Source organism: Salmo trutta, chromosome 12, assembly GCF_901001165.1.
Source record: "Salmo trutta chromosome 12, fSalTru1.1, whole genome shotgun sequence".
Taxonomy (NCBI): Eukaryota; Metazoa; Chordata; class Actinopteri; order Salmoniformes; family Salmonidae; genus Salmo; species Salmo trutta.
Window position 1 is genome coordinate 4,173,867 of NC_042968.1, and position 10,030 is coordinate 4,183,896.

The window sequence follows — 10,030 nt, forward strand, 5'->3', positions numbered from 1 at the left end:
TAACCTTATGAAAACCCAATTCTCTCATTTGGAAGCTAAGATTACATTTCATCTTTTCACAAATAGTTTCATATTTAAACATTTAAATTGCACAACAATTCCATGTGAATCTGATAACTAGAGTGTGTAGACTTTCCACGATACAGTTTATGTCGTCCTATCATTAATAAGAATGTCTCAGATGACAACCAAACTGACATCATGTTCATTAAGTACCAACGCATATTTTCAACTGGTTGGATTACCGAAATATGGTTCCTTTCCCCCCACCTTTTGATGTTCCCTGACTCTCTATGTTTAACAAAGGCTTTTCAAGAGTCCTTCAGTAGAGTCAAGAGAGGAAAGGGAGAAAGGTATTTATGGCAGGTCATAAACCTTACCCACAGGCCAACATCATGACAGTAGTCTAAAAAACAGCAGCACATAGCCTATTAGGGTCAGCAAACCATAACATTTTTACAGCCACAGCCAAAGATTTTAGCTAATAAAAAGCTTGCCTTCAGTTCAGCCACTGGCATTGTCTTACTTTGATATTCTGGCTATGTCAACTAATCATATTCTCAAATGATGAAATAAAATGCATTCAATCAAGACCGTGAAATGGCATTCTAAACACTTTTGAATAATGTGTATATATTTGTAATGTTTCAGTCTCTTTTTAACTTTCAAGTGTTGCCAGCTTTGAATAATGATTTGTACTTCAAAGCAGCTTATGAATGAGGGGGAAAGAATAGAGACACTTATACCGGAGAGCCAGCGTTGAAGACAACAGTAATACTGTTTTGGAAAGGCCGTTTTTCTTCAAGTGAGGCAATTATACAAAAGAGAATGCAGACAGTTTTTGGATTAGATGCTAATCCTGTTGACATGACCTAATTTCAACCATCCTGTTGAAATTTTGCAGAGATATATAACTTTTATTCACGCATAAATGTATGACTCATTGGCTGTCTCAAATGGAGCTATTGTGAGTTCATGAACTGTCCCAAACTGTCCCAGAATATGACTATGAAACTTCCAGGTATGGTTTCATATTGTACAGTTTCACTTCATGTATGAAACAGAGGTTTCTTGTTAAATGTGATCTGTTGCAACAGGTTTGTTCTCTTGTTGTCTGAACTCTCTTTGTTCTTTGCACAAACATGTCAATTCTCTTTTCTGTGAGTAAGTACATTAGGAGAGTGTCTTACGATGTGTTTTTTATTCAAGTTGGTGCAAAGATGGTGTCCATGGACATTATCTCTGCATGAAGTGCATTTTTCATGTTTTGCTGAATCTTAATTGAACAATGACTTTTCTGCCAATTTACTGAAAGAGATGTTGAATCGATCATTGTAAGGTTTTTGCCAAATCATTGTATTTTGCCAATGTGTATAACTGTAGATGTCTGGTATTGTCAAGAAAATAAAGAAATTTATAAAAGAGCATACGTTTTAGGGTTAGTATACATATCCATATAGATTGGAAGACACAATGTCCCGATTTACTAAGTTTAATCTTCATAAGGTTTCAATAAGAAACATAAGGCTCTATTCAATCTGTATCTTTGAAGCTGGTTCCGACTGACATTTTCGCTTATAAATTGATCTGTGGGTACCGTAGATCAAAATGGCTTGCATTGAGCGATAGCCCTGGTTCACACGGACACAGTAGTACTGTAATTTGTCTGAGCTTGTGTGACATAGGATGTGAAATGTGAAACCACTTCAAATTGGGGATGTCCCTTCTACCATTTCATTCAGTCTTCCGACTGTCCATCAAGTCCTGGCTGAACCCTAAATTACAGCCAGGGACAAAGCACATGCCTGCAATCGTTACATCATAGCGCAACAGTAGATAGTTGTTTCAAACAAAAAAATATGTTCTGTTTGTCATAGATGGACAATATTAATATGAGATGAAAAGCTAGTTCCTAACAAGTTCAGGGAGCCAAGCTAGAGCTCTGTGAGACGTTTACAGCGATGGGGGCAGACGTTTTGATCAAGAGAGGCCTTTAGAAAATATGCACATTTTCTCTAGCACTAAACATACAAATATGTATTTTACAGTTATAAGGTCAAATGTTAGTTTTATAATTTGATTATGCTATATGTAGCCATTTAAATTATTATCCAAAATTATTCCAACCAATACAATGTGATATACAGCACCAGTCAAACGTTCGGACACACCTACTCATTCAAGGGTTTTCTTTATTTTTTACTATTTTCTACATTGTAGAATAATAGTGAAGACAAACACTATGAAATAACACATATGGAATGATGTAGTAACCAAAAAAGTGTAAACAAATCAAAACATATTTTATATTTGAGATTCTTCAAAGTAGCCAACCTTCTAGGCATTCTCTTAACCAGCTTCATGAGGTAGGTCACCTGGAATGAATTTCAATTAACAGATGTGCCTTGTTAAAAGTACATTTTTGGAATGTATTTCCTTCTTAATGCATTTGAGCCAATCAGTTGTGTTGTGACAAGGTAAGGGTGGTATACACAAGATAACCCTATTAGGTAAAAGACCAAGTCCATATTATGGCAAGAACAACTCAAATAAGCAAAAAGAAAGGACAGTCCATTACTTTAAGACATTAAGGTCAGTCAATATGGAATATTTCAAGAACTTTTAAAGTTTCTTCAAGTGCAGTCTAAAAACCATCAAGCGCTATTATGAAACTGGCTCTCATAAGGACTGCCACAGGAAAGGAAGACCCAGAGTTACCTTAGAGTTCATTAGAGTTACCAGCCTCAGAAATCGTCAATTAACTGCACCTCAGATTGCACCTCACAGAGTTCAAATAACAGACACGTAACGACTGTCGTAGAGAGGGGACCAAGGTGCAGCGTGTTGAGTGCTCATAGTGAATATTTATTTTAACTCAGAAATCTAAAGACAAAATAACAAACAGCCAACAGTTCTGTCAGGTACACAGACTAACTAAACAGAAAATAACTACCCACAAACACAGGTGGAAAAAAAACCCTACTTAAGTATGATCTCCAATTAGAGACAACGAGGACCAGCTGCCTCTAATTGGAGATCATCCCAAAAAACAACAACATAGAAATAGAAAACTAGAACTAAACATAGATATAGAAAACATAGAAAAACACGAAACACCCCCTGTCACACCCTGACCTACTCTATCATAGAAAATAACATCTTACTATGGTCAGGACGTGACAACACATCTCAACATCAAGTGTTCACAGGAGACTGCGTGAATCAGGCCTTCATGGTCGAATTGCAGCAAAGAAACCACTACTAAAGGACACCAATGAGAAAAAGAGACTTGCTTGGGCCAAGAAACATGAGCAATGGACATTAGACCAGTGGTAATCTGTCCTTTGGTCTGATGAGTCCAAATTTGAGATTTTTGGTTCCAACCGCTGTGTCTTTGTGAGATGCAGAGTAGGTGAACAGATGATCTCCGCATGTGTGGTTCCCAACGTGAAGCACGGAGGAGGAGGTGTGATGGTGCTTTTCTGGTGACACTGTCTGTGATTTATTTAGAATTCAAGGTACACTTAACCAGCATGGCTACCACAGCATTCTGCAGCGATACGCCATCCCATCTGGTTTGCGCTTAGTGGGACTATCATTTGTTTTTCAACAGGACAGTGACCCAACACACCTCCAGACTGTGTAAGGGCTATTTGACCAAGAAGGGGAGTGATGGAGTGCTGCATCAGTTGACCTGGCCTCCACAATCACCCGACCTCAACCCAACTGAGATGGTTTGGGATGAGTTGAACCGCAGAGTGAAGGAAAAGCAGCCAACAAGTGCTCAGCATATGTGGGAACTCCTTCAAGACTATTGGAAAAGCATTCCAATGTAAAGATTGTTGAGAGAATGCAACGAGTGTGTAAAGCTGTCATCATGAAGTATATTTTGATTTGACAAATTCTTATTTACAATAACAGCCTACCCTGGACGACGCTGGGCCAATTGTGCGCTGTCCTGTGGGACTCCCTATCACTGCCAGATGTGATGCAGCCTGGATTCAAACCAGGGACTGTAGTGATGCCTCTTGCACTGAGATGGAGTACCTTAGACTGCTGCGCCACTCCGGAGCTAATGCTAACTGTTAAGGCTAACTGCCTTAATTTTGCCAGGAAGAGGAACTGCTGCCTTGGCACCAGCTAATGGGGATCCATAATAAATACAAATACAAACAGTGGACTAATAAAGAAAATACTAACATACACTGAGTGTATGAAACATTAAGGACACCTGCTATTTCCATGACGTATAGACTAACCAGGTGAATCCAGGTGAAAGCTATGATCTCATTGATGGTAAATCACTTGGTAAATCCACTTCAATCAGTGTAGATGATGAGGATGAGACAGATAAAAGAATGGTTTTTAGGTATTGAGACAATTGAGACATGGATTGTGTATGTGTGACATTCAGAGGGTGAATGGGCAAGACAAAATATTTAAGTGCCTTTGAACGGAGTATGGTAGTAACGTGCAACGTTTTGTGTCAAGAACTGCAACGCTGCTGGGTTTTTCAGGCTCAACAGTTTCCCGTGTGTATCAAGAATAGTCCACCACCCAAAGGAAATCCAGTCATCTTGACACAACTGTGGCAAGCATTGGAGTCAACATGGGCCAGCATCCCAGTGGAACGCTTTCGACACCTTGTAGAGTCCATGCCCTGACAAATTGAGACTGTTCTGAGTGCAAAAGGGGTGTGCAACTCAATATTAGGAAGGTGTTCTTAATGTTTTGTACACTCAATGTATGTTTTGTTGAGTAAAATATCCCTTTAATGTGAAATATTAGGTGTTCAACTGCATTTAGACTTTTTTGTAATTGTCTTTTGTCAAATTTGAATGGCGGCTGCAGCTGTCATCTCCATTTCTGCATGCAGTAAATTGTGCCATCATGATCCACACTGGTATAAATAGCAGGCTAAATGCCCTGATACATGATTGATGAGAGCAAGGGCCCAGTGTTATGATGGTAACACCTCAATCCTCTGACTGTTGTTAGTTACCCGAAATCCTCACTAGCACTCTGGCATTCACAGTCATCCCTTCTGACATGCAGAGTTGACGCAGATTAATCCATTGCCTCAGTTGGGCACTGCGGGCCAAAGCCTAACTTGAGATAAGTATGCTCAATGTCAATGCGAGATTTGCATGAATCTTAAGTATGAAATACTGTAGTGTTCTAATGAATTATTCTGTGAAATTCTGAATAGAACCGTAACCCAGAATCCTAGACAATTGAATTTCAGTATTTCATCTGATTGTTCAGTCATTTTTGTCCAAGTTCGCAGACATGGGGGTGGATTCTATCAGATCCGCGCTAGCGGTTGTTTTGGCGGTGTCGGAGGTGGAACTGCATTTGAGCGGTCAAATCCACAAGCGGTTCCTTGCGTTAGCTTATGGCGGACACTGCCATTGGATGCAACGAAACCACACAACTTTAGAACCTGACAAATCCCATGCAGCCGCGTTACAATTTCAAACACTCAAATGTGTGATGTTCTATTGTCTACACCTCAATTAGACTAATAAACTATAAATCCCCCCATCCAAATGGTGGTTCATTAGATTCGTAACTGGCTTGACTGGCGTATGACTACTACAGATGTACTTCCTCTGTTAGAAGGAAAGGTTGAGTCCAAACTATCAGTATATATTCCATGTGGTGCATGGTAGGAGAATGGTGTGTGAGCGTGTGTGGTCTCTGAAATAGAGAGAGTACACAAAAATGAATATACATAAGCAAGTAGGCAGCAGCCAAATAAATAGCATTAACAGCCACAATTTATTACATGAGCATATAAAATACAACATCACTTGTAAGCTATAGTAAGGCTCTACCGCTAGGTGAGAGTACATAAAATGGCCACTAGGCACAACTCCATAAAGAAGTATACCAATTATGAACAGTAAGGTAACATGAGGGCCCCGCCATTTTAGCTATTAAACCTCTAAAAGTCTAAACCGATTGGGGAGGGGTTCAACTAAGCTAACATATGGAATTGTTTTGAGATGGCCATACCATAGATAATTTAGCTGTTTTGATTTAGAACTTTAGGACCTCTTTAGGTATCCCCAAAAAGTTTAAAAAAATGATTTGATAAAATATTGAACTTGGACTTTACTACTATAGCCCATGGAAACACATTGAATAACACATTCATAAATGGCAAAAAAGACAGTCAAAAATGTATCATATGGAATAAGGTTTTGAAGTGTCTGTCCTATATCTAGGAGATAAGCTCAGGAAATATATTTTTTTAATTCAACACAAACATTTGTATGAGTTACCTTCAGATGAGTCCCATGACACATGTGGGGGGTTGTAGAGCAAAACATAGAACACTACCGTGGTTTGTAAGCCAAACCGTTCAGACGCTACCAATGTTTTTGTGAAAAGACCCATTTTTGGGATGTTTCATGGTCTGACAAATAACACTGTAGCTTGGCCGCCTTCCACCGCAGGTGTGGAAGGCCGACATACTGTAGGTCGGATGTGGTGGATTGAGATGCAGGACATGCAAATTTTATATTTTTTTTGCATGGTCTGATATCTCTATCTGAAACTGGTGGATTTACATGGGGATTTTTTTATTATGTTACTTAGATTGTAACCTTGTTAAGGTGTGTCAGTAGACTATTAAGGATTAATAACCAATAAAGTGCAGATTAGTGGCATAAAGCACTGTAATTACATACAAATAAAGGCACAGAATAATAAAGCTGTAATTACCTAATACCCTAACAAGGTTACGTACAGAAATATAATACAAAACAACAGGAATTACTCAAATGTTCACATATTAATATGAACCACAGTAGGCAGAAATGTTAGTAATACAGGCTAATATCTCAATATAGGAATTAACCAAGGCAGAAATATGCATATATTCACAGAGTTATACAGCTAGTTTAGCATGACAGGATGTAGCAATTATCAGGCTAATAGGTTGTTATCAATAAAACGTCAAAATACAGAGCAGAGCATTCAATTAGGCTGCTGGGGGGCAAGGGGACCCCAGCTCCGCTAAAACCATTGACAGTTAACTATTTGCCATAGTTCTGACTATGGTCTTCAAGAGGTGATGATATTTGATTCCTTCTGGAATAGGCCTGGCTACTTTGTGGAAGACGGAATTCACCTGGGTGAAAATGGCTCCCGGCTGTTGTCATCAAACATTGGAAAGGTTGTTGGTCAGCTAAATTGATGTGAGGACAACATTAGCATTACATGTAAGTCAGTTTTTACCATTGGTTTTGTCTTGTCTTCCTACAGACCTGTTTCCAATCCCATTAATTACATGTTGTGTATTTAACCCTCTGTTTCCCCTCATGTTCTTGTCGGTGATTGTTTGTGATTTTATGTTGCGTGTGTATTTTGTATCGGTGTGCGACGGGTTATTTTACCCATGTTATTTTGTACATTGGTTTTGGAGTTTGTTTTTGGCATTAAATACTCCAGTTTAACCAATTTGGTTTCTCCTGCACCTGACTTCCCTGCCACCTACATACACGATTATGACACTGGGAGTGGGGTATTTGCTTTGGATATTAGTGACCACTGTCCCATTGTATGTGTCAGGGATATACGGATGCATGTATGTGTCAGGGATATACAAACCTCGTTTTGTCAACAAGAGGAATTTTAAACATTTCACTGAACAGGCCTTTTTTTGTGACCTTTATTTAGGCGACTATGATTGTATTGCATCTATACCTGACCCAGAGTTGGCTCTGAACCACTTCTCAAATGTTTTCAATTGTATTGCAGATTAACATGCTCCCTTTAAAAAACTGAGAATTAAAAATAGGTATTGCCCTTGGTTCAGTCCAGAGCTATCTGAAGTCATAAGGCTGGCCATGCTTTCCACCTGGCTACCCCATCCCCGGCCAACAGCTCTGCACCCCCCGCAGCAACTGGTCCAAGCCCCCCCCCCTTGCTTCTCCTTTACCCAAATCCAGACAGCTGATGTTCTGAAAGAGCTGCAAAATCTGGATCCCTACAAATCAGCTGGGCTAGACAATCTGGATCCCTCTCGTCCTAAAATTATCCACCGCAATTGTTGCAACCCCTATTACTAGTCTGTTCAACCTCTTTCGTATCGTCTGAGATTCACAGAGATTGGAAAGCGGCCACGGTCATCCCCCTCTTCAAAGGGGCGAAACACCCTAGACCCAAACTGTTACAGACCTATATCCATCCTGTCTTTCTAAAGTCTTCGAAAGCCAAGTGAACAAACAGATCACCAACCATTTCGAATCCCACCGTACCTTCTCCGCTATGCAATCTGGTTTCTGAGCTGGTCACGGGTGCACTTCAGACACGCTCAAGGTCCTAAACGATATCATTACCGCCATTGATAAAAGACAGTACTGTGCAGCCGTCTTCATCGACCTGGCCAAGGCTTTTGACTCTGTCAATCACCGCATTCTTATCGGCAGACTCATCAGTGCCATACAACACTCCTTCCGTGGCCTCCAACTGCTCTTAAATGCTAGTAAACCAAAATGCATGTTCTTTAACCGATCGCTGCCCGCACCCGCCTAGCATCACTACTCTGGACAGTTCCGACTTAGAATATGTGGACAACTATAAATATTTAGGTGTCTGGCTAGACTGTAAACTCTCCTTCCAGACTCACATTAAGCATCTCCAATTCAAAGTTAAATCTAGAATCGGCTTCCTATTTCGCAACAAAGCATCCTTCACTCATGCAGGCAAACATACCCTCATAAAACTGACTATCCTACCGACCCTTGACTTCGGCGATGTAATTTTCAAAATATCCTCCAACACTCTACTCAGCAAATTGGATGCAGTCTATCACAGTGCCATCCATTTTGTCACCAAAGCCCCATATACTACCCACCACTGCGACCTGTATGCTCTCGTTGGCTGGTCCTTGCTACATATTCATCGCCAAACCCACTGGCTCCAGGTCATCTATAAGTCTTTGCTAGGTAAAGCTCTGCCTTATCTCAGTTCACTGGTCACCATAGCAACACCCACCCATAGTAGACGCTCCAGCAGGTATATTTCACTGGTCATCCCCAAAGCCAACACCTCCTTTGGCCTCCTTTCCTTCCAGTTCTCTGCTTCCAATGACAGGAACGAATTGCAAAAATCACTGAAGTTGGAGACTTATATCTTCCTCACCAACTTTAAGTGTCAGCTGTCAGAGCAGCTTACCAATCGCTGCAGCTGTACACAGCTCATCTGTAAATAGCCCATCCAACCAAAAATCTGAAAATCTATTGAATGATAATGAAAATGCTGGTCAGGAGTTTTCTTTTCGGAAATTCACTGATAAAGAAGTCCTGGATAATTTGCTAACATTAGACACAAAAAAAAAATCCACAGGGGCTGATAATTTGGAGCCTGGTCTGCTTAAGTGTGCAGCTCCCTTTATTGCTGGCTCAGTAGCCCACATTTTTTATTTAACATTGTTATCAGGAAGTATAGGGCGGTTAGGATTTGGCCGGGGTAGGACGTCATTGTAAATAAGAATTTGTTCTTAACTGACTTGCCTAGTTAAAACCTGTTAGGGCTAGGGGGCAGTATTTACACTGCCGGATAAAAAACGTACCCAATTTAATCTGGTTACCACTCCTACCCAGTAACTAGAATATGCATATACTTATTAGATATTGATAGAAAACACCCTAAAGTTTCTAAAACTGTTTGAATGGTGTCTGTGAGTATAACAGAACTCTTATGGCAGGCAAAAACCTGAGAGATTCCTTTACAGGAAGTGGCCTGTCTGACCATTTATTGGCTTTCTTTGACATCGCATAAAATTGCATTGCATAAAAATTGATTTTAAAGAGCGGTTGACATGCTTCGAAGTACGGTAATGGAATATTTAGAAATTTTTTGTCACGAATTGCGCCATGCTCGTAACCCTGATTTACCATTTCGGATAGTGTCTAGAACGCACAAACAAAACGCAGCTGTTTGGATATAACGATGGATTATTTGGGACCAAACCAACATTTGTTATTGAAGTAGAAGTCCTGGGAGTGCATTCTGACGA